Source organism: Phoca vitulina, unplaced genomic scaffold (assembly GCF_004348235.1).
Source record: "Phoca vitulina isolate PV1807 unplaced genomic scaffold, GSC_HSeal_1.0 scaffold1, whole genome shotgun sequence".
In the NCBI taxonomy this organism is placed as follows: Eukaryota; Metazoa; Chordata; class Mammalia; order Carnivora; family Phocidae; genus Phoca; species Phoca vitulina.
The window spans coordinates 94868179-94893530 of record NW_022589704.1 but is presented as its reverse complement, the minus strand read 5'-3'; the positions used below and the strand labels follow the sequence as shown (position 1 = coordinate 94893530).

The window sequence follows — 25352 nt, the reverse complement described above, 5'->3', positions numbered from 1 at the left end:
TCCTTTCTCGTAATGGAGGCAGAAGCAGAAGGTCCGAGGTTTACTTTCCTTCAGCCTCCTTTATCCCTCTTCCAAGGCTTCACTGAAATATCCATTCCCATGTTACGCTTTTGAACTCCTTTCCAGGTTTTAAAAATTCTATTTAGCAACATGCACAGAAGTGAAACAAGCAACAGAAAGTTCTTGTAAGTGGGACTCCGGGTTTTTCCATTCAGGGTTCTGTTTGGTTGCTTTTTGAAGGGGTAAGTAGGAGGAGGCTGGAAGACAATTGGCTTATTGGTGCTTCTGATAATTATGCTGAGGGGCTCAGCACAGATGATTCCTTGCTGGGTTCCCTGTAGCAGTGCTACCAGGAACTCAGGAGAATGAACAGTATTTTAATCCAAGGAACAAAAGGACCAAGGTGCAATGTGGGCTCTGTGGCCAACATCAAAACAGATATTTTGGGAACATGAGTCACTCCCCAAATGACACCACAGAGATAATAGCACAGATGAGCTTATTCTACCCATCTACTGAGTACTTGAATATCCTTAATGTTGCTTCCAGTAGAAGTGAAAATAATACAAAGCAACTTTTCTCTCACTGGGGCTGACAAAAGCACGTATTCATCATATACTCAATGACATCCTGAAGCTGTTCAGTGTTCAGAAGAACAAAATACACTAATTATCAAAAGAATATAAGGCAGATCAGTGGCATTTGATGGACTTTTAATTTAAAAAAATTATACATGAATATATTCTTATAATAAAACTTCAAATAATGTAGAAGTATATGGAATAAAAGTGAAAGTCTTCTTTACAACTTCCCCCTCTCCTTAGCCCCTCAGTTCGATTCTTCTTCCCAGAAGTAATCATTGTTTATATCTGGTGTGCATCCTTTCAGAACATTTCCAATTGCATGCAATTTACAAACACATACTGCATTAATTATGCTTTTTTTTGTTTTATGTAATTTTGATGCTTTGACATCCTGGAGGGTTGCTGACCCTGGAGAGACTATTTCTCCCAGGGTCGGCCATTTCCTAGCTGTAATAAACACTTGCCTGAAGGTTGTCTTCCATACGCAAACTAAGCAATCTAAAACCCATATTCCTCTACTGTTTCCTTTATTGGTCTCTTGTTCTACTACACCATCACACTATACCCCTGCCCTAATCACCCCAGGGCTAGATATCAGACACCTAAGGGCAGCCCCTCCACCTCCAGAGCCTGCTGAAATTATTCAAATTAGCCAATCCTAAATCAGTTTACTGGCCTCACCAATTCCTTCCAGCAGAAACCACAATAAAGGCTCTTGCCCATGTTTTCCCCTCATTCCTCCTGCCTCCTCATCAACCCTGGTGCTTCCCCGGGCAGCCCCCGTATAGCATGGCAAGTATCTCTCTCTTGGAACTGTAACAAAGTATCTTTTCAATGGTGATGGTCTCACGTGTTGGCCTCAGTATACTTGAGTAATAATAAAACTCGCATTTTAAAACAAATACTAATACACATTTAAAAAAAAAAACATAAGTTGATGACAGTACTATGCATATTGTTCTCCAACTTTTTATCTTTTTTTTTTTTTTTTATGAAATAGGGTATTTTGGAACTCTTTTTGAGTCAGTAGAAATCTTACTAATTTTTCTCAATGCCTAGTGTTCTATCACATGGAAGAAAGATCCTTCACTTAATCTCTTCCTCAGTATAAGGCTACTTTGGTTGTTTCCAAGTCATTGTTCTTCTGAATAATGTTGCAATAAACACCTCCACAAATCTATACATGCATGTGTGCAAGCATTTCTACAGGAGAGATACCAAGAATAGGCATTTCTGGGACTGAGAACATACACACTGACATTTTTATTATAAACAGTCAAATAACCTTCCATACAAATATAAAAAAGTACCAATTCATACCCAACTATATTCATTTATCATGTACCAAATATTAAATGTCAGTTTTTAAAATTTTTGTCAATGTTTCTGATTGCTGTTTTATTTTCATTTAAGTGATTACTAATGCACTTGATCGTTTATTGGATATTTGGAAATATTTTTCCTTTGAAAATAATTTTTTCACAGGAACCTTTGCTTTGAACCTTTCCTTTCTCCAAGGTTTTGATTTTTTTTTCTATTATTTATCCTTATTGATTTGTAGGGGCTCTTTATATAGCATGGGTATTAATATGGGGATTTTTTTTGTCTTTCCTGTTTTTTGTCTCAACTCTATGCTGTCTTTTGTAATAGGGCTTTTGTTTGTTTGGTTGGTTGGTTTGATTTTGCATTTAAATATATTATTTATTTCTTTTTTGGCATCTACGTTTTGTGTCTTGCTTAGAAACACCTTACTATCAAAAATTTATAAAACCATTCTATTTTTTTTATATTTAGTACTTTAATCCATTTGAAATTTATTTTCACTTGTGTTATGAGTTGGAGCTATAAACTATTTATATTTTTGGAAATACATTGATGAATGTCTATCTTTTTCTCTATTGATTTAAAATAGCTCCATCATAAATAGAACTTCCACTTAGACATTATTTCTGGAAATATCATTTTGTTTCTTTCATTTGTTTTTCCATTTTTGAGCTAATACCATACTGCTTTAGTTGTAGCTTTTTAAATTTGTTTTGGAATTTAGTAGGCAAGTCCTCCTTCATACTTTCTTTTTCTAAAATTTCCTTCTAGTTCTTGCCAAAGTACGTAAAATAGCCTAATTGTATTTGATGTAATTCCCATCAATTTGGGGAATTAATATTGTTACTTTTACACTGTTGGGTCGTCCCATCCATGGACACTGCATTCTTGCATATTATGTATCTCATACTATCCAATACAATTTTACAGTTTGCCTCAAATATGATTTATAGAGCTCTCAAATGGACTTATTTCTAGGTATTTTATGCTTGTGTTTGTTGTTAATATTAATCCAGTTCCTGCAATAATTTTCTAATTAGTCATTTGTATATAAAAATGGTGTAGATTTTTTTGTACTTTTATATTACACATAAGAGAATTTTCTCTCTGTTTGTAAAGTTTTTCTGGTAATACCCTGGATTTTATGGATAATGTTATTCAGAAATAGTGGTAACTATGTGTCTTCCTTTCTAATACAGATGCCACTTATTCCTTCACTTTTCTTATTGGATTGACTAGTAAGAATTAAATAGCAATAGATAAAAGTGTATTTGTATGTTTTATGATTTTAATGTAAATGGGTTTCAACTTCCAATATCAAACATAATACTTGCTGTAGGATCCTAATAGACAACTATCATCAAGTATCTTCCAGCTTGCTAAGACTTTTTTTCTCTCTTTAGGTAATGAAGTATAATTTCTGGCAGCCACTGAGATGATCATATGAATTTTTTTCTTTATTTTTTTAATTAGATGATTACATTAATGGACTCATTAAAGTTAGACCTTTGTACTACTGGAGTAAGCTTTGCTTGGTAATAATTCGTTATAACTTTTAATACATCATTGGATTTTTCAAACAATATGTTGACCTTTATAAGCACTGCATTGCAAGAGGGAATAAGGAGAGTTCCTTCGTGCATCAAAATTACAAGGCTTTCTTTAATACTGAGTATAACCAAAATGGTACTCTCATACCATTTCTTACCTTTTTCAGAAGTGCTTTGTGATCTACAGAAGACGTAGGTTTTTTACTTACAAGTGCTTAAATTTGAAAGAAAAAAATTTGCACATTTGGAAAGAGGTCAAATGTGTATTTGAAAATAAGGGGACCCACAGAATTTGATATGAACAACAGAGAAAATGACATAAAAGTCTTTAAAGGTTTCATGGTAGCTGTTTGAGGAAGCAAAACATCAAACCGTTTTGTTTGGTTTTGCTCCTAGTTCATTCCGTAACTTTTGGAACATGTGACAGAAAGTTTCTTGATTAAGGGGAAGGGGGTTGGTTTAGTCTTTATTCCTCTCCCCCCAAGGATATAGAAACACACCTATTTTACCTATGTCTTTATGATGCTATAAATATGCCTTTCCAAGAATGTAATTGTGGGCCATTGCTGTAAGCGCCACTTCAGGAACATGGGCACAGGGAGAAGTAGAGAAAAAACCTAGCTGGTCATAGCAGCAAACCAGCACTGAAAGCCAGATAAAGACATAATGTTCTAAGTCCTGCTGGTCCACACAGTTCAAACTTCCCTGGGGACTTCAGTCCACCAAATATGGATATGAGAAGGCCACACCCCTTTTACCTCCCAGACAACAGAGCCCAGGGCACTGGGGGTTGGGGAGGGGGGGTCCTCGGAGTGAGTGGTCCTGTGGTTGGCGATGAAATCAGGCCCACCTTGTTTTGGTGACAGCCGTTCACAGCAACGGCTTCACAGGCAAGGACTGACTTGGAATAAAAGGCAAGGCTTTCTTTGCCTTTCGTTATTTGTCAGTGTTTAAAAGGAAGTTATTTGTCAGTGTTTAAAAGTATTTAGGGTTTTTTTTTTTTTCCCATATGTGTTTCATGAGTTACAGACTTTGACTTTGTGTTCATGTGGGCTCTTCTTGCACAGGGTCAGTAGCTGGGTTACCCCAGCCCTTTAGAATGAGTTGGGAAACTTTCCAACCGAAATGTCAAAAATCATCTGTGTCAAAGAGATAGGGTTGTAAGGACACCCTTATGAAACCATCTGCCACTTTGTTTAGGGAAAGATCTTTGCCCTCCCAGCTACTTTCCGGGTCACTGGGTAGCTGTAGTTTCTCAGCTTCTCTTGAGATGATTTTCTTCATTTTATCTTCTTTAGAACATTATGCATTCAATTTTACTGGTATAAAGCTCACCTTATCTATAGTTCACACCATTTTCTAATTCCTAATATCATTTATTTGCATTTTTACTCTTTTTTCCTACATCAGGCTTGTTCAAATTTCTCTCTTTGTTGGGGAGGTCTGTGTTGATTTTTTTTTTTTTTTCATTTTCCTGCCTTTCCTGGATTGATTAATTTTTCTTTGTTCCGATTTTTACTTGAGTACTTATTACACTTATCATAGCCCCATTCTCATTGTTTTCCTTTTAATCTGTAACTGCCAGTTAATTTCATGCCAATTAATTGTATTTTATCCACATAAAATGCATAAAAGTTTAAGAGTCAAATAATACTAAATGGTTTATAATTAAGGCAAAAAATTAAAAGTATCTTATCCCATCCTTCTCTACCTCTTGGGCCTGTATTCTATACCAGGTTTCCCTGTTATTTGGTTTCAGTTTTCAGAATAATCATCATAGTTATGCCTTATAAAGTATTTACTGCATATCAGACACTATTCTAGAAATATACACACAGCAAAGGAAACCATCAAGAAAATGAAAAGCCAGCCTACTGAATGGGAGAACAAATTTGCAAACCATATATCTGATAAGGGGTCAACATCCAAAATATATAGAGAACTCATATATCACTAGTAAAGAAACAATCTGATTTAAAAATGGGCACAGAAATGAACTAGATATTTTTCCAAAGATGACATACAGATGGCCAACAGACACATGAAAAAGTGTTCAACATTACTCATCATCAGGGGAGTGCAAATGAAAACCGTAATGAAATATCACCTCACACTTGCTAGCATGGCTAGTATCAAAAAGACAAGAAATCAGAAGTGCTGGTGAGAATACAGAGAAAAGGGAACGCCTGTGCACTGTTGGAAGAAGTGTAAATTGATGCAGCCACCATGGGAAACAGTATGGAGGTTCCTCAAAAAATTAAAAACAGGACTACTATACGATCCAGGAATTCCACTTTTGGGTATATAGTCAAAGGAAATGAAATCATTGTCTTTCATAGACATCTATATTTCCATGTTCACTATAACATTGATATTCACAGTAGTCAAGACGTGGAAACAATGTTAAGTGTCCACTGATGGAGGAATGGATAAGGAAAATACACACACACACACACACACACACACACACTCACACTGGAATATTACTCAGCCATAAAAAAGAAGGAAATCCTGCCATTTGCAATAACTTGCATGGACCTTGAGGATATTCTACTAAATGAAATAAGTCAGACAGAGAAAGACAAATACTGAATGATCTCAATCATGTATGGAATCTAAAAAAAACAAAGCAAACAAACTCATCGAAACAAAGAACAGATTGATAGTTGCCAAAAGTGAGGAGTGGAGGGTGGGAGAAATGGGTAGAGATCAAAAAGCACAAACTTCCCAGTTATAAGATAAATAATTGTTTTAAAATAATAAAAATATACATATGTTAAGTCATTTAATTCTTATTATCCAGTATTACTGATGGGAAAACTGTGGTTCAGAGTCATTAAGAAACTTCCTTAAGGTCACACAGCAAGTAAGTTGCAGAACTGGGATTCAAATTAAGGCAGTGTATGTTACAAAGTATCACCTCTCAAAAATGCTTTTTGATTCTATAAATAATAAAATAAATAATAAAAACTTTGTATAGTTAAAAAAATACCATTAACACAGGCAACAGACAAACAATAGATTCAGGGGAAAAATACTTGAGACACAAAGGACCATTGATTGCACAGTTAACCAAATAGTGCACTATTTGTAACATACTATTTCATAATACTATTTCAAGATGGTGACCTCTCTAATAGAAAAATGCCTTATTTTCTTAAAAGTAATTTTTTTAAAATCAAATTTTATTCTGAAAACCTGTATTTTTCCTGTAAATCTACAAAATGCCCATCAATAATCTTTTCTATATTCTGTAATATAAAGTTTCCTTTTTCTTAAAGTTCCTTTCTATTTTCCCTAGAGCCCTCTCCCCAGAGCCCTGTCTGGGGGAGTTGGTTGTAAAGCCTGCTGCACAGCATTTTATTTTATTTTATTTTGTTATTTTATTTTATTTTATTTTATCCACAACATTTTACTTTGTATATTTGTGTGACTGCCCTTCATCATCATTCTGAGTCTCCTCTCTGCTGCTTTTCTGTGTTAAATCCTCTGTTAGCCAAATCCCACACTTTCCCACTTACTACCCTGTGGTAGCGCTAAGAAGTGAGCCCCTGTAAGCTGGAAAGTGTCTTTAGTCTACCCTCATGCTTGATTAATGTTTGGTTGGTCATAACAGGTTGAACACATCTTTCCACTGTGTGCTCAACAGTGGTGCTATTGAGAAATCTGATGCCATTCAGATTGTAGTTCCTGTTTTGTGACCTGTAATTACCCCTTATCCCTTGGTGACTCCTGTCTCTAAGGAGCTTCTTTTCTCCCCAAGATTTCTAAAATTTCATGATACATTTGATGTGGGTGTTTCTTTAATCACGGGGCTAGGTACTCATTGGCCTTTTCAATCTAGATGCTTGTGCCTTTCCTTGCTTGGGATTCCATAATTGCCCTATGTTCTTACTCCTGCATTGTTCCTTTAATTTCCTTATTTGAGGACTCTAATATTTCATCTCTTTTTCTCAACTTTCTATATATTACCTATATTTAACCTTCCCGCCCTTCCACTGAATCTTACTTTGGTTACCATAATTTAATGTCCAAGAATTCTTACATTCCTCTATTCTCTTTTCATAGTAACAATTTCTTTACTGATAGATTTAGTGTTTTCTCTCATATATGTTTTTATTTTCAGTTTTCTTCTCCTCACTGAGTTATTCCTGTTATCTCTGGGTCCACTTTTCCCATTAATTGTTGTTTTGGTCTCCTTTATTTTTGAATTTATCCTGAAATGGCTGGTCATCCTTGACTGTCCATAAATATATGAGAATGTATTTCTAAAAGCTGTTAAAAGCCTCTGTGCCTGGGAAGGGTTTGTTCCTGGCTGGGCTCAATGAGGATGATGAACTGACCTTCCCATTGGGGACAGCCCCAAATGTCAGGAATTAGAAGCTGTTCAGTTACTTCTGGGATGAATCCTCCAGCCCGCCTCCCAGGCTGGGAGCAGGGCGGTGTACCTCTGCCATGTGGGCGTTCTGGCAGCTGGACAGAAGAAGGGCAGGTGGGGGTGGAGGTTCTCTACAGTGCAGCATGTAGACTCTCCCTTAACTTCTCCTTTTCAGCCTTATTACCCTCTCTAGCCTTTGGCCATACTGGTATCTCTGAGCACAGAACCCTTCCTGCTCAATTTCTTCACAGGATCAACCCTTTATTGCTTTGTGCATGCGTATCAGTGATGACAAGGGAAGTGAATCTGGAGGTCTGGCTACTCTAGCCACGGACACAACCCTTTTCTCTCCGGCACCTGGGGTCTCCAAGTGGTACCAAGCAAAGGGTTCTGCAGCGAGAGATATTTTCCTTTGCTCTTGGCCCAGGGCCAACACTTAGGCTGTAGCTTCCTCTAGTTCATTCGTTCAGCTCATATTTCTTGACTTCCTTTACTTTTCTAAAAACTTATAGAAGTCTTTCATCTGCTTTTGTTCCCTCTTCTGTACTGTTTTTCTCTTGTGGGCTAACACCTTATTTCTATGGCAAAGAGTCCTGGGAATAGGATTCCTGGCTGAAAAAGAAGTATGTATTTTCAATTTTATAGTGCTGGCTGGCTTTCCGAAAGTGTACCAATTCATATACATGAGAGTACCCTCTCCACGGTATTCATTACAGTAAATAAGTATTATTTCCCTCCTTAATTATAGCTATAATTGGATTAGAATATATCTCATTGCTACCTAAATTTTAATTACCATGAAGTATCCGGTGAATTGCAGTATCTTTTGAAATGTTGGTTGACCATGTGGGTTTGCACTTCTATCAACCGCTTTCCTATATATTCACTCAATTATTTAGTGTCTCAGAAATTCCCTGCTTGACAATTTGTAAAAGCTCTTTGTATATTACAGATATTTATCCTTTGTGTCTCAAGTATTTTTCCCCTGAATCTATTGTTTGTCTATTGCCTGTGTTAATGGTATTTTTTTAACTATACAAAGTTTTTATTATTTATAGAATCAAATATGTTCACTTTTCCTTTATAGCCTCTGGGTTTTCTTCATTTGATTACACACATGGTATCCCATATTATTTTGTAATATCTATAATTTCCTTTATATTTATGTCTTTAAGCTATCTAGACTTTGTTTATTTATATGGTACATGATAACCAATTACATCTATTTTTTCCAGATAGATAGCTAGTAGTATAAGCCCCATCTTTCAAACAATTCACCTGTTTTCTACAGAATTAAAATGCTGACTTCATTACATATATTCATATATACTATGATCTATTTCTGAACCTTGTATTCTATTCCCCTGGTCTATTTGTCTATTCCTATACCAAGACCAAATTGATTTTTAAGTACAGCACCTTTCGTGTATGTTCTGATATCTGGTGAAACGAGTTCCCCTGACTTTTCTTCTTTTTCATGCTTTTCTTAAATTTTTTCTTTGTAGGCATCTATTCTTCTAAAACCATGTTTAAAAAATTTAGTCTAATTCTGATATTTTGGTGGGTGACTTTATCATGGGGTTTGGTACATTTTTTTTTTCCAGAATATTTCTTTTAAATTTATTCCAAAATGCATTACAGTTTTATTCCTGACTATAAGAGGGATGTATCTTCTATTTCCACTCCTAGGTGCTTATTGCAAGAAGGCATGAACTATTAATTTGTGTTATATTTACCTTCAAGTGGACAAGGTTACCATTTTTTGTTACATTTTAAAAATTGGAGATGATTTTTAAGTATGCATTTTAAAACGAGTAAAAGTGCTACTTGTAGTTCTGTTTTTCCAAAATTTATACCTGCCATTTCATTTTCATATCTTACTGAATTTACTGGAACCTCCAATACAATGTAGTATAAAAATGGTGATATCAAGTGCTGTTGTTTATTCTCAGATTTTAATTGAAATGATTTCTGTGTTTTTTTTCTTTGCCAAAATATTTACTTTTCAAAAAATTGTTACATATTATCTATTATGTGTAATCTGTTTCCATCTTCTCCAGTTTACTTAGAATTTTTATTGGGAACAGGTATTGAGCTTTTCAAGTGCATTTCCAATGTCTTTTGTCTTGGCCATATGGTTTTCCTACTTTAATTTGTTGAAGTTCTTATACTGCATTCTATTGGCATATTTCCTGATATTGAAGCATGGTGGCATTACTGGAATTAGCTCATTTGGTCATAGTGTATTTTTAAAGACATTTCTTGATTCATTTTAAAGACAGTTCGCAAATAATTTCTTTAAAAGTGTATGCATCCAAATTCATGCATGCTATTTTTCTATAGTTTTCATATGTGTACTGTCTTTACCTGATTTTTGTATCACACTTACAACGGTTTCATCTGTCATATAGTCTGAAATAATTCAGGTAATATTGGTATTACATGCTTTTTTAAAGGTCAGATAAAGCACAGTTGTAAGGCCATCTGTTCCTGCGGACTTTTTCAATGGTAGATCTTTAATCATCTTTCCAGTGTCTTCTGCTGTACACTTCATTTTTTTTTGTCTGTATTTTGCTAAGCAATAGTTACTCCAAATTTGTTGCTATGGACTTGATGTTTATTTATTATAAACTTTTACTTTTTCTCTCTTGTATTTGTGACTGTATTTTTTCTCATTCTAATATAGTTCAGCTCCACTCTTATTTGGTTAAAGGAGAAGTTTAACTCTTTTATTGGTAATTTAAAAATACATTTGGAAATATACATACTAACACATACACACATATATAAATCTTCTACTTATTAATTTCAGCTTTTATTTTCAGCTATTTCCACTTGGTATTTTCCTTAGGTTTATCTTGTCCTTTTCTTAATTTCTTTTTCTTTTTAAGATTTTATTTATTTATTTGAGAGAGAGAGAGAGAGCACGAGTGGGGAACCGATCCCAGGACCCTGAGATCATGACCTAAGCCAAAGGCAGGCGCTTAACCAACTGAGCTACCCAGGCACCCCGACCTTTTCTTAATTTCTTAAAATGAAGATTAAGTCACTTTATTATCGGGGTGCCTGGGTGGCTCATTTGGTCAAGTGTCCAACTCTTGGTTTCAGCTGAGATCGAGACCTATGTCGGGCTCCACGCTCAGTGGGGAGTCTGCTTGAGATTCTCTCCCTTTCCCTCTGCCCCTCCCCCGCTCTCTCTCTCAAAATAAATCTTTTTTAAAAAGTCACTTTATCATTTTTCATTATTTTCTAATACTAAAAACATTTAAAGATCTTCAATTTCCATTTTCTCTATGTCCCATATACAAATTCTGCTTTTGTCACTCCCCATAGATTTTGGTCTGAGGTCTATTTCTCCCCATAGATTTTGTTCTGAAGTCTATTTCTTTGCGCAGCTTCATAGTTTGTAATGCCAGATTTGCAATCCTCTTTGATCCAAGGATTGTCTAGGAGTATATTTTATAATTTCCAATTAACAATATGTTTGATAACATTTTATAATTTATTTTTATTTTATTAGCTTATTATCAGAGAATCAGCCTGTAAAATCCACACTTTTTATTTCATTAAGGTTTTCAGTAAGGTTTTCTCTGTGTCTAAGGTATAATTGATTTTTCCAAGTGTTCTGTAGGCTTATGAAAATAATGGATATGCCTTACTGAAACGATGCAGGCTTTTGTATATAGCTACTACATCTATTACATAAAACTATTGATTATATTATTTGTTTCTTTATAGCTTACCTACCTATTATTTGTCTATAAAGCTGCCTGTTTCTAAAAGAATCCATGTCTTTGTGGTCTGAAGTCCTTCTCTAACAGTAGATAGTATATGTTTTACTACCTTCTGGCATTTAGGGTTCTGCTTTGTAGAGTAGCTGCTGTGGTATTAGGTGCATACACTTTCATGACTACATTTTTATTCATGGCTTAAAATTTTTTATTATCTAATGTCTCTCTTTGTCTCTTTCAGGCTTTTAATCTTAAATTTCACTCTATCTGTTGTGATTCTTCCATACCTGTTCTCTTTATGTTTGTATTATTCAGGTATCTTTACTCATTCATTCATTCATTTTTACCCTTTATCACCTTTTTTTTTTTTTTTCTTTAAGTAAACAGCTTACCACTGGGTGTTATCATCTAACACTATCTGACAATCTCAGATAGGGCCTTGGACCACTATCTTATCCTCTTTATTGTTCTATCTTGCTTTAGATCTCTTATGTTACATTGTTCTATCTCTCTTCAATTCAATATTTTAAGTTGCTATTAGTTTCATTTTTTCCCCTTGCTAAAAGTTCTAGTGTTCTTTGACCCTGAATAATACACATATTTCCCTCACGTTTTGAAAAAAAAAAAACATGATACCAACATTCTTCCCCACAGAGATACGTTTCTATCTTTGCCCTTCCCTAACCTCTTAATTTAAGACCTTAAGAATATTCTCACTTCCCCTATACCCTTCCTTCTCATCTTTGCTCTTCCCTTCCCTCACTACTCCCCACTGCAAGATCTTACTAAGAATAGTTTAGCATTTTAAGATCTAGATTAACAGAATCTCCCTTGCCATATGAGCCATTTGCTTCAAGAATCTATATGAAATACATTTTTTAGACATTCTCAGAAGTCTATTGCTATAAATGGATGTGTGTGCTTGCATGGGTGTCTATAGTAGGTCTACATATTATTCTCAATATTTATCACATTTTCCTTCCATTGATATTATCTTAATTTACTTTCATTTTAAATAATGCTTTTCAGGGGCACCCTGGGTGGCTCAGTCGCTTAAGCGTCTGCCTTCGGCTCAGGTCATGATCCCAGGGTCCTGGGATCAAGTCCTGCATTGGGCTCCCTGCTCAGCAGGGAGCCTGCTTCTCCCTCTCCTTCTGCTGCTCCCCCTGCTTGTGCGCTTACTCTGTCTGTCAAATAAATAAATAAAATCTTAAAAAAAAATAATGCTTTTCAACTATGTAAGATATGAACACATTTTCACTGTGAAGAATTCAAACTCTACAAGAAGAGTCACATGGCCATCCCTCGTCCTATTCCTCTCTCTAAAAGCCCCCACCGTGCTCAGCATGGCATGTGTTTTTCCAAACTATTTTCCATATACATACATACATGTACAATTTTTGTGTATATTTAATATAAATGATATCACATTATCTGTATAGCTTGGCAACTTTATTTGTTCACTTAATATAGTCTAGAGATCCTTTTAGGTGAGTAAATAGAGATGAACTTGATTTGTTGCATAATACTGTACAGCATGGGTGTAGCATAGTCTTTTTTTTAAAAGATCTTATTTATTTGAGAGAGAGAAAGAGAGAGAGCATGAGTGAGAGAGAGTGCACAAGTGTGGAGAGGGGTTAAGGGAGGGGGAGAAGCAGACTCTCCACTGAGCAGGGAGCCAGACATGGGGTTTGATCCCAGGACCCTGGGATCATGACCCGAGTTCAAGGCAGACACTTAACTGACTGAGCTGCCCAGGTGCCCCCGTAGCATAGTTTTCTGATGGGCATTTAGGTTGTTTCTACTGACTGGCTATTGAAAACAATGTCAACCTTATACATGTCACCCTCTGAACATGAACGAGGGCTTCTGTAAATATTGGATATGTGGAATTGCTGAGTCAAAGAATAGTGTTTTACTATTACATTGCCACCCAAGATTTGCCGTACTCAACTAGCAATGCATGAAGTTTAGATTTTCAACAACAGGCATGATTCTCTCTAGCATTTTCTTACACCTTTTTGCATGCATTAAAAAATGGCTATCACATCCATTCAGGTGAAATAATACTGTTCTCAATGTAGCAAATCATAGCACTATTACAAACATCTTTTTTATGTGTGTTTTGAAACACTAGGATGCGTGCACTATAGAAGGGCTATAGCATCCATTCCCTGAAATAACACTGTTTTGTGTGTAGCAAACTCTTTGACAACACTTAATATGATCGTATTTTTTTTTATGCTAGTATATTGGGGGATAAAGGGGATGTTGTATTGCAATTTCTGCTTAGCAGTGAGGTGAGCAACTTTTCACAGGTTTCTCTCGGCTATGTGTATTTCCTCTCCTGTCAACTGCCTATTTTCACTCTTTGTCTTCCTTCTCCACTTTTTTCTAACTCATAACAAATTCATAACTCTAATTCATAAGTTATTTATATATAGATTTTAGTCCTTTATTATTATATATATTAACGTATTCCTCCCAGTCCAATACTTATCTTTACCTATGCTTATCTAATGTTTGGTCAACAGAAATTTTAAAATTTTGAAGTAATCAAATTTAATAATTCTTTCCTTTGTTATGTCTTGGTTTTATACCTTGTTTAAGAAAGTATCTAATATGCTAAGGTTAAAAAATAGTCTTCTGTATTTTCTTCAGTATTTATGTTTTTTGTACATTTATGATATTAATCCATGTAAAATTTATATTTCTTGATAGTAAGATGGGCTTTACTATTTTTTCAAATGGACTGCCAAATGTCGTCCAACCAACCGTTTATGCATAGTTCATTATTCCCCATTGCTACCTTTATCATAAAGTAAATTCCCATGTAAAAATAGGCATGGGGTACCCAACTCTTGGTTTGGGCTTGGGCCATGATCTCGGGGTCCTGGGATCAGCCCCACGTTGGGCTCCTCAGGCTCTGAGTTGGCTTGGGATTCTCTTTCTCCCTCTGCCCCTCCCCCACTTGTTCTAAATAAGTAAATAAAATTTTTTTTTTTTTAAAGATCTTATTTATTTATTTGACAGAGAGAGAGAGAGAGTGCACAAGTAGGCAGAGAGGCAGGCAGAGGGAGAGGGAGAAGCAGGCTCCCCACTGAGCAGGGAGCCTGACGCGGGACTTGATCCCAGGACCCTGGGATCATGACCTGAGCCGAAGGCAGCTGCTTAACCAACTGAGCCACCCAGGTGCCCCGTAAATAAAATGTTTAAAAAGGTAGGCTTGTTTTTAGACTTCTCTTATATCAATCAGTTTATCTCTTCTTGGTTCAAACTCACACTGTTCTAATTATTACAGCTTTTTAGTGTATCCTGAAGTGTCATAGGATAATTTTCCCACACAACACTCTGTGTAGTTCTTTATTTTCAAAGCTGTCTTGGTTACTTGAGAACATTTTTACCTCCCAGGTGTATTTTATAATCAGCTTGACGAGTCCCACAAAAAATTCTGTTGGATTTTTATTGGAAATGGATTTAATTTCAGATTGGCTCTAGGAGAATTAACATTTTTATAACATTGACTTTTCTCATCCCATGGATATACAATAATATTTCCATTTATTCATTTCTTCCCTCCTTTCCTAATTAAAATTTTGTTTTATTCACTTAGATCTTACATATAATCTTATTAGCCTTATTAGGTAGTTCAGATTTTTTATTTATATTATGAATGGAATCTTTCCTCAATTACATTTTCCACTTGGTTGTTACTGAGATATAAGAAACGTATTGGATTTTGTGTGTTCTAACATCAGTCTACTTTGGTGGACTCAGTAACTTCCACATTTTCATATAGGTCCTTAAAAGTTTGTTTCTTCTGATGAAAACTTTATTTCCCAGTACTAAACATTTAATCTGATATAATAAATTTAGTGTTTTTAGAATTGGGATTCAAACCTAAGTGTACAGAGGACAACTCTTCCTTATATCATTTGGTGCTGACTCAGCATTCAGTGAGTTCCACACTCCTCATCCTACTCCTCCCTCCACCCCCCCTCCCTCAAGCTATAGCAGAAAAGATTCCCAGTTCCTTGTGAAATCCCTCATTTTGCCTACTGAGAGCTAAAGAATTTAAATGACTTGTCCAAGTTATACAACCTAGGACTGGCAAAACTAGATTAGCTTCTGGAATGATTATTACCATTTCTAATATAACAAGAATAACTGTGACTTAACTGTGTCTCTTTTACAAATTGAATATGCTTCTATACACAGCTTTATCCATTTTAGTAGTCCATGATATTTGTGTAGCATTTTATGAATATGTATGAAATGAGCAAATTTCCATGCCATACAAATACTGCTGGCTTTCAATTATACTTCTAATTTTAGTCATTTAATTAACTTCTTATTTAATTTTAAGAACTTAATTTATTAATACTTTTCAAAAGTAGGAAATGGGTCATATTTACATTGTAACACTACGTAAGTATGTCCAAAGTGGTTGAAGACAATTCTCAAAATGCTTGGGAATGAAAGCCAATGAAAAGTCATTAAACCCTGAAAGTTCACTGAGCACTGAGAGGCAAGGAAGTATAAAAAAATGTGGCAAAAAATATAATTAAATAGCTATTCTCAGCAGTTTAATACATTTTACTATGTACAATATACTATGCTATCTCACTTAACTCCAAAACATACACACACAACAACCAAGAGATAAATATTGTTGTTGTTACAGTTGTTGCTTTTTTTTTTTTTTTTCCCTTTTGTAGAGGAGATACTGGAACTTTAGAGATGAAGTTACTTGTCCAAGGTCATGACATTAGGGAGCAGCAAAGACTGAAGTAGAACCTGGCTGTATTTAACCCCAAATCCCTTATTCTAACTTCTCTATTTATTAATCTATTTTCCTTAGAATCCAGCTAACGATACACATATCCTCCCATTCTACAACATGGTGCAAGTGCACCAAATCCTGGGGACATTTTAAACTATTCACTGAGAAATAAAGGCATCTACCACCAAAAAGCTGGTCTTGTAACTTACTGAACGTTTTCCATGAGTGCCTCTGAGGTAGTCCTCATGACATATCTCATCACAAATTAAAAACTCAAAGGTCTTTGTAGAATTGATACAAGCAATTATGTGGATGAATATCAAACAAATGTTAAGCAAAATAAGTCAGATACAAGAAAGTATATGTTATATGATTCCATTTACATTAAATTCTTGAAAAGGCAAAATGAGTCTATAGTGACCGAAAGCACATCAGTGGTTGCCTGGGGCTGGGGATCATGGAGAACTGACTGGGAAAGTGAACAAGGGACTCTCTTGGGGGTAGATGAGAGATAATGCACATATTCTGCAGAAACAGATCACAGTCATTGGTATAATGGCTTTAACGATTCCTCTTAATTAGGGTAAGGATGAAGATATATCAGGAAGTTGCTTTGGAGACGTCAGAAAATAATAATACGTCCTAGGGATCTTCAGTGTTTTGGCAATCTGGTCAGAGAATAGCAGCAAAATTTAGCTACTAAAATAAACAGTCTGGAAGCCTCGTGAGCCATCAATTGTGACCATCCACCTAACTGCACAAAGGGCACACATGAACATCTCAAACGTTCTGTTTTGATATGGAATTCATGTGCTGAGTTATTTTTTTTCCATTTTTGCAATGGACATACGATTGTAATGAGAAGATAATTTTGCCTCAGAGGCATCAGCTTACAGATTATCTCCTTCATTTCAGTTTTTCTTGTTTTTACAGCAAATTCTGCTGCAGCATTCATGGTAATGGCATTTTGCACTCATATTATTATAAGATTTTTTACGTTAATTCAAGGATCTTAATGCTTGCCTTGAACAATATATATATATATATATATATATATATATATATATATATCCCAAATACAACAGTGAAATATGAGCAAGGCTTATTGGAAAACATCCGTGTGCATCTCATAACAAAAAATGCACAACACATTCTATTTTGAAATTCTGATTTTCTTCACATTAAAATTGCCCTGAAATATACCCATTATGCAATATGATTCCTATGACATAATCCTTTATCCATTATCCCCTCTCATTCAATGTTTAGCTATTTAAGAGGGGAAAAAATCATAAAAGGAAAAATAAATGAAAACAATTCTCTCTTTTAAGGGGACTTGTACCCTGAATTTATAAAGGTGAATATTCAGGGCTCTAGTATACTTGGCAAAGGTTTCAAAAAAGGTACAAAAGAAAGAAGGATATAAAATAGAAAGTGTCCCATACAAGGGGGATGAATAAAAGGTAGAAGGACAGTTACAGTGCACATCATCATCATGGATTCAGTCTTAATTTAGGATTCATTTCTTAATTAAGGAAGTTAATAGACAGGCTTCAGAGGGTCCCTGGACATCTTGAGGTTATCAGCAATTTTTTTGCTCTATCTAGGGAGAAAACCTGCCTTCTCAGATTCTCCAATGATTCCAGGATCCAGCCATATGCCCTCTACCTTCCCCTTCAAAACTGACCACCAGAACAGATAGATAGCTGAATTCTGGGTATATCCAACTTATCTACTTCTAGCATATCTCATACCCATATTCTTGCTTAAACATTCACTCTGAGTCACCGAGCTAAAAGCCTATAAGGATCTGCTTAGAGCTAAATACCCCACAGAATCCCCAGAACTACAAATTCCCAGGCAAGTCCAAAAACAGCCCAGAAAGTCAAGAGTAGAGAGAAACTAATTTAAAACAGTATATTTTGGGTCTAATACCTCATTCCCTCAGACCAGTTTCTCAGAAATATTCATGCTGAGCAAATGGATCACTTTTTACACCTTCCCTTCCCCCCTGCCACCCTGACGCAGGTTACCAACCTCACAGGGGAAAAGGGAAAGAAGTCAGCTTTTGTTCAGCTTTAGCTATGTGACAGGCAATGTGCTGGGCATTTTCGGCACCTTTCTTTGCGTTATAGAAAGGCAAAGTTAAGGTTCTAGGAATTTCAGTAATCTGTCCAAGGTCACCCAAGCAAACTGTGGTGGAGTGGGGACTTGAACCCAAGCCAGCTTGGACCTCAGCACCTGCCGTTCACACAGTATGTCCACCCCCACCCCCTTCCCAAACCTCTTTGGTTCTTTCCCACATGCCTCCTTGGACTTGGAGGATTTCAGCCAGCCTACACCATCTAAACCATTTCCCAAAGCTGCCCATTATGCCGCAAGCACATTTCTCAGGACAAGCTCTCCCTCCTCATTAATTTAGGTAAATTTCAAATGTATTACCCCACCTATGTGGTGGGAAAGGCACAATTCTGGAAATCAGGACACCTGGCTTCCAGTCTGATCTAAACAGACGACGTGACCTTGTCCCAGGTACAAATCAATCTAACTATCAGATAGCGAGGGAGGTAGATCACACGCTCTCGAAAGTTGAGACATAATATTCTGACTCTATTATTCCTTGGCATAAACATGTTTCTAGGGAAAGTCATTTGATCATGTTACTAGGTTATTAGATTCATTGTCCTTATTTGGGGAAATATGAATTATGCCCCCAATGGTGTTGTCCATAATTCAGATTCTTAGGCCTCTGCCCAAACGTATTTAACTTGATTTGTGGTAAGTGCAACACATTGCTAACTCCAAACAGACCCTTAAATGCCTTTTAATGGGCTAATTTGCTGAGAGCTACTGCAATATCCTTTACATGTGCAGGCCCAGGGAAAGCGATGAAGGTTCAGTTGGAGATGAGCGCAAGGACGTTTGCGGTAGGAAGCTTTGGAGCAGAAGGACCCGGTTTAAGAAGCAAGAGCAGCCTCTAGAAATTTCGTTTCCCTGTTCGTAAAATAGCAAGAATAATCCAGGCTTATAGGAAGGATTCAGTGTGATGACTTTTGTCTACTAAGAAGGTATAAAGTGACCTCAAAGCAGAAAAAGCGGGCACTATATTAGTTCTTGATTTCAAGACACGAGGCTGAGAGTAACTGATAGAAAGGCAGGAAAGGCTGCTACAACTGGGCTGGATAAAGATGGCTTTATGAACTGGAGAAGCAGTGGTAATTCCCCTGGTTTTTCAACCTCACAAAGGCACCCTACCATCTCACTCATGCGAAGATTTCCATCAGAGTTTTGGAAAATTCGACTGGGGCCTGTGTGTGTATATGTGTGTAACAGTGGTGGTAGGTGGGTGGTAGGTGTCCTTTCGTCCTTGAAGCTGGTCTGCACTGTTCTGGGGCAGCCAGGGACACAAGCTATACATTGATCGTCAGGAGAGAAGAGTACCTTGCCCTGGGAATATTTATCTCCGTTTCTCTGACCAGTTGAGAAGCTACTGTGAGCCAAGTCCTAGCACATTTCTGAGCAATGGCAGCAGACCAGGGTCCAGGCACAACTGAAGGTCAATCCCATTTATTTCTAGGGTCTGACCACCCCAAGCTACACTGAGCTTCACACCTGCCTCAAGTTCTCTCCTCACAGCGGTGCCGCCTGGTGTGGGTAGTCTTTGCTGAGAGTTTCCAGATGCTTCTATTTGCCTTTTTGGTGTATACCCTCTTCTCCCCTCCCTTCCCTGACCCATGCAGCCAAGACTTCAATGATATTTTTTGGTGAAGCCTGATAGGTTAAAGACTTGTTCTGGAGTCTCCTGGATAGTTGCGGCAGACTGGGAATCGCTGCCTGGTTCCAGAAAGTGGCTCTCGGTTATATCAGGGTAGGTTTCAGACAAGTGCACCCTCGCGGCAAGAGAAGTGATAGAACAAAGCCAAATTGCTTTTCACTCCTGGAAACACTGGTCTTTTATGTCAGTTTGGGTTACTTAATCTTTTTGTGCCAGGAATAAGATTTCCCTGGTGTGACATCCACTGATAGCGATGGACATTCTACCACTTTGAGTGCCAAGAAATTAATTCTCCAATCTGCATAATCAACTCCCAAGGTAAACATCACCATTCCTCTCTCAGTACTTTCTGTCCCTTGCATTTCCAAATCCTTACATTTATCCAAAATGCATAAAAATGTAACACTTAATAACAATTTTTACTGGGGGGACCTTTTAAGGTTACTGTGATAAACGTTTACCGCATGAAATTCACTAAATCCAGGATCATCGGGTCTCCTTATGCATTTGAAATATGAAAAAATATATACAGCCCAAATGTTGCATGCTACAAGGTACATTTCTTGAATTTACATTTCAATGACTTAGTCAATTTCAATATAATGTTGATTTATGTTCAGGTTTTGAACCTGTTCAATGTTAAAATCCTTAAAACAAACCTTAGACACAGATGGCTTTTTTCATCAGTTTTCTTAATTCACCTTAAGTAGATTCTTCCTCTGATAAAAAGCTAGAAAGAATCCTTGTTGAAGGTCATAGTGACAGAGAATTCAATTAGCATGACGCTCCTCACAGGTGTTGGTTTGTCTTCAGAGCTCAGTGGGTTAATCTGATATTGTTGGAAGGGACTGGGAAGACCAAATAAGACCAAAACAGGTTAAGACAATTTTAAGATTTTAGAGTTCTGATTAAAGCCAGGATGTAGGGTTAATATAAATATAAGTTCCAATATTAAGCTTAGTCACGAGTTTAGTCCACAAATTGCTTTTTGGAACCTTGTTACCCTAACGAACTCCTATCCATCCATCAAAGCTCAGGTTAGTGGTCACCACCTCCTAAGGCCTTCCTCATACCCCAGATAGTGTCAATCACTCTTTCCTTGGCTGGTAAATGTTTCTGTTTCATTTACTACTCTACTGCATAGTTGTTTCTTCATATTACTTGTCTCCATATTAAATGATAACCTCTGTGTTCTCAGTAGGTGCTCAATGAATTTCTGTTGAGATAATGAATATAGCAACATATTCTGGCTGTCCTATGAACATGATTGTGAAGTCTGGTACCAGGTGTTCTGAGCATGCATATCATATTTTAAGATAAATCCACCATCTCTACAGCCAAGAAAGAAAAGCAGGTAATTTGCAGATTAAATATGGCCCACAGATGTTTTATTGGGCTTCCTTGGTGTTCTAAAATAGTTGAATCGGGTGCCAATATTTAAAAATCGAGGGGTTGCCCACAAAAGTCTGCATTTCCAGGTTCTTAAAATACCTACAGCTACGGCAACACCCAATCAGCATTTCCACATGGTCCCCACGGGCTGGACCTGGCAGCAGAGTACACAAGCTCCTTCGCTTATTCCTTCACCTGGTTCAGCCCCGTAGGGCATTTCAGTTTGCCATACTGGTCTTGTGGCTTGAGATTTTTCACTGTCTCCGGTCGGAGGATGGTTTAGGCAGAAATAGCCATGGGCTCTTGAAAGCAATATTTGGGGCACATCTAGTTTTAGGAGGATACAGCAAACAGGAAGCTGGGTGCCTTCCATTAAGTAACTTAAAGTTTGGGTAGGGGGTCAGGATAGGAGAGAGAAAAACTCATACCTCTGAAAAAATATGGAAACATTAGTTCCTCGGCCAAAGGCATATCTATGTAACACAATTCTCTACAGCTATGGGGAACAAACAATTCCAAGATGGAACCCTGAGGTCTCACTGGCAACAGGAAGAGATAAAGCAAATGCAAAAACGAAACAAGCAACAAAAACAAAACTAGAGTTCATTTAAAAGGAGAGACTGGGGCGCCTGGGTGGCTCCGTCAGTTAAGCACCCGACTCTTGATTTTGGCTCAGGTCATGATCTCAGGGTCTTGAGATGGAGCCCTGTGTCGGGCTCTATTCTGGCCATGAGGCCTGCCTGGGACTCTCTCTCTTCCTCTCCCTCTGCATCCCACCTCTTAAAGAAAAAAGTTTAAGTTCCCTGGTTGTTCCAACTTATCCAAACATAAGATTGTGAAGTCTTTCTTCTTATACGTGCACAGTACCCTAAGGACTGTGCCTACTCCCTTCTTTTCTTTCCCCCAACATGGTTGCCTCATTTGTGAAGCCATTTCCTTCTAACCCCCTTGTTGGCAAGCCTTTCATGCATCCCAGAGGTTCACTCAGTCCTTCATTCACTCCACATTTACTGAGGCTCACTTTTGTTTAAGTTATGTATTGAGAAAATTCAAAGGCCACTAAGGCAAGGCCCTGGTCCCTATGTTAAAGATAAAAGCTAAAGCAAGCAAGTAGAGACGAGGAGTCGTACTCTGACTTCCTTATAACAGACCACTTGTACCCCTGATAACAGTGTAACGCTGACAGGAAGCACATCATAACACGGCGTCCAGTCATGATGCATGGACTAGGGAGCCTGGGTCTTGCATAAAAACAAGCAAACAACAAACAAAAATAGAAAATACCCTCAACTGACTTGGGAATGAAGAGCAAACATGTATGAAAAAAAATTTAGCATATTTACAAAGTGACAGATTGATACAGGCTGGAACCCGCTGAGCAAGGTGTGTGTCGGACATCGAGAGGGGTGGGGGGCGTGATTTTCTTCCTGGAGCACTTCCAAAGCGCGTGGCTATCCAACAGGATGGGAAGCAGGAGACAGACTTCCTCACACCTTCATATCCTTGCACACGCTCTTCCTTCTGGCTTGTGTTTATATTCTCCCTTGTCCACCTCACAAACTTAAATTCTGTTTTCTAGACTCACGTGGGGCATTACTTCCTGTGTTAGGCCATCCCCAAGCTCCTGGTCCACCGCAGCTAGTCCCCTGTCCCTGCTGTGCTGTCCCTGCAGCATCGTGTCGCCTGCCCCTCGCCACATCACTATCTTCTCCATGGGACTTGTGGACCAGGGCTGTTGAGGAGACGCATTTCACCACTGAAGCCCCAGCACTGACGTACTTTGGGTGCCTCAGATTTATTAAATGAAAGAAGAGGAATGGCAGGGGTGGGCGGGCGGGGTGGGAGGAGTAGCATTCTGGACGCAGGACTGACATACAAAATAGAACTGTTGAAGGAAGACCTATGTCATGCTCCATGGAGTGAAAGTATTTCTGCTTGGCTAGAGTAAAGAATTTGTGTCAGGAAAAAAAAAAAAAGAAAAAGAAAAATGAAGCTGCTGAGGGTGAAACGAGTCTATAGAGGGCCTTGGATGCATGACGAAGAGCGGGAAATCACATCTTGCCATAACCCTGAAGGTTCTTTCTCATATTCTCTGCTGCTCATACTTGATCCCAAACCAGCCTTGTGTGGGGCATCTAATCATTGAAAGCCCTGCCCTGCAGAGGCTGTGTGATCTTTCATAGTGTCCTTTACCTCTCAGAAAGGCCACTTTCTGTACTTTAGACAAGTGAATACCCTTTCCAGGGCTTATGGCATGAGCGAGAGTCCCTGCTGCACATTCCTTCTATGTTTTCAGGTCTGACAGATGCCCACAATGAAGCCATCAAAGTCCTCTGATCATGCAGGATAACAGACCACCACTGGTGGTACTCTGCCATCTGGGCCCTGGTGTCACTCACCATCCCTCCAACATCACTGGACTGCTCCTCCTGTCACCCTGCGGGTCTTTCTAAATTAGATCCCAGGTCTGGAGGGCAGAGCCAGAGGCCACCTCTATGCCTGGCACATAGGCATCGCAAGGGAAGAGCTGATCAATTTTAGAAACTCACAAGGCAAATGTTGTGTATCTTAGCAGTGTGGGAAGTCAGGTAGCTGTTCTAAATATGTATGGATTTTGTTTTGTTTGCCTCTTCTCCTGACTCCTTCTTAGCTTGTGGCTCAAGAGAGGCACTGATCCATCTGAATGAAAAGCTTCCACCTCCAGAACTGAAGAACCATTGTCCCATTGTTTACCCAGCCTTTCACCCGCTCACCTACTCCTCCCTTACTACCCTCTATGTTATTCCAAAGTCTCCTCTTTTCATCTCACTTCTCACTTCAACTGTGTATATTGAGAAAGTGCCCTAAAGGCAGATGTGTACACACCTCTTAAAAAGCAAATACACACATTTAAAAACATTTAACATGGTTGATGTTTTCTAATTCTCAGACTGACCAAATACCCCGGAGAAGATACCATCGTGTTGGTTTTAACTGATAGTTCAAGTTCTAGGTAGCTCTACATGGCTGGGCTCACTATGCAATCACAGGTTCTAAGGTAGCAAGGAGTGTAAATGCCTAAAAAAAAATCTCTGCTTCTCAGAAATAAATAAAAGGATTAAAGGGGCACCTGGGTGGCTCAGTCGGTTAAGCATCTGCACTCCGCTCAGGTCGTGATCCCGGGGTCCTGGGACTGAGCCCTGCGTTGGGCTCCCTGCACAGTGGGAGCCTGCTTCTCCCTCTGCCTCTGCCCTCCCAGCACCTCGTGCTCGCTCTCTCTCAAATAAATAAATAAAATCTTTTAAAAAAGGATTAAAAATATGAATTAGGTACCCAGCAACAGGGAAATTGATAGAGAAACACATCTAAGTGGACAGAAAAAGGCAGTCTTCAAACTAAGATTACAATCTTATTGTAGTTAGAAACATTCCCCCTCAACAGTGATGTCATCAAGATGGTGGCAGAGGTTGTTCTCGACTCCAGTCCCCCTCACCAGAAGACCAACCATCCGTAGATAGGACACCACTCTGAAAATCCCCAAACACAGGGGTGAGGTTGAAGCACCCCTCTGGACTAGAGACCAAGAAGGACAACATCAGAAGGGTAAGAGGAATAGCTACACTCTGACTGCCACCTGTCCACAAGGCTGCCAGACCACTGCCCCAAGAGGGCCCCCAGGACCTATGGTTTCTCCACTGGGAGAAAGAGAGTCCGAGGTGGACATCTAGGTCCCCCAGCATTGTGGGTCACTTCCTGAGAGGTTCACTAGGGTCTCATCCCATGGGGATTGCAGAGGAATCTGTGGAACTTAAGCCCTGGAGATCAGATTGGGACAGAAAAGAGGGGCAGGGCTTACA

General features: G+C 38.0%; 1 protein-coding gene across 14 annotated transcripts in view; it reads right to left on the bottom strand.

Moving 5' to 3' along the window:
- Nucleotides 1–25352, bottom strand: part of NCKAP5 (NCK associated protein 5) — a 974611-nt gene that overhangs the window by 140307 nt on the left and 808952 nt on the right. The window lies entirely within an intron of this gene.